Raw genomic sequence first — 1,382 nt, 5'->3', positions numbered from 1 at the left:
GATGGAAACAGAGGCAGTCACCAGTGAATTGAAACGAAAGGCAGCGAATGTAGCGACAACAGAAAATCAGAGATTTATCGATTGGTAAGTGGAAACATTCTCCTCGTTTTCGGATCTGATTCGAAAAACAGCGTATTGGATGCGGCTTATTAAAAATTCCGGAAACTTGAACCCACATCGACTAAGTACTCCCGAGTTGAAGGAAGCTGAATACACGTTTAATTCAACGATCAGCGTTTAGTGAAGAATGGAAACAACTTTCTAAGGGTGAAGAAGTTCATCGAGGTTCTCCTATGCGTTACTTAATCCAGTCTAAGAATTCGATAACCTTATCCGTCTTGGAGGAAGATTAAAATATGCACAAATACCTGAAGGAGCAAGGCACCCCATAGCACTTTCAGTGCGTCATCACTTCAACAAGCTTCAATTAGAGGCATATCATAAGCGGTTACTACATGCAGCACCGCAACTTCTTCTGAGTAATGCCAGGCTCCACTACTGGCCTCTTGGAGGACGCAGCTACGTTCGTCATATTGTCTATCAGTGTTTACGCTGCCACAGAACGAAACCGAAGGCCATCGAGAAGTTTATGGGAGAACTTCCAAAAGCTCGTGTAACCGCAGCACCGCCGTTCTCACGAACTGGAATTGACTATTTCGGGCCTGTTTACATTCACCAGGGACTACGTCGAGCGCCACTTAAGGCTTATCTAGCCCTCTTCATATGTCTCTGTACAAAGGCGATTCATCTAGAATTGGTGTCCGATTTGTCGACAGAGAAATTTCTTCAGGCTCTGCGTAAATTCATTGGGAGACGCTCAATGCCTACCGATTTGTTTTCAGATAATGGTACTAATTTCGTCGGCGCTCGGAACCAGCTGAAGGATTTATTGGCGAACCTTCGAGACCGACAGCATCACCAGCAGATCACCAAGGAATGTGTTGAACAAGGGATACAATGGCACTTTAACCCTCCTGCCGCTCCCCATTTCGGAGGTTTATGGGAAGCTGCTGTGAAGTCTGCAAAGATACATCTCCTGAAGGTCCTAGGTGATAACGCGGTTTCTTACGAAGACTTCAACACGTTGCTAATACAAGTGGAGGCATGTTTGAATTCAAGGCCGATTACTCCATTGTCGGAAGACCCCAACGATCTGGAGCCGTTAACTCCTGGTCATTTCATAGCTGAGAGACCACTTCAACAACTGCCAGATCGAGATTTCACCGATAAAAAACCAGTACAACTGAAACAATACCAACTTATGCAGCAGAAACTACATTTTTTTTGGGCACGGTGGCATAATGATTACCTATCACAACTTCAATGAAGATTCAGACGCTGGAAACGTGCTGTAGAGATCAAGGTCGGTCAACTCGTCGTTT

The sequence above is a fragment of the Uranotaenia lowii genome, chromosome 2, assembly GCF_029784155.1.
Source record: "Uranotaenia lowii strain MFRU-FL chromosome 2, ASM2978415v1, whole genome shotgun sequence".
NCBI lineage: Eukaryota > Metazoa > Arthropoda > Insecta > Diptera > Culicidae > Uranotaenia > Uranotaenia lowii.
Note: the sequence above shows the minus strand (reverse complement) of the source record.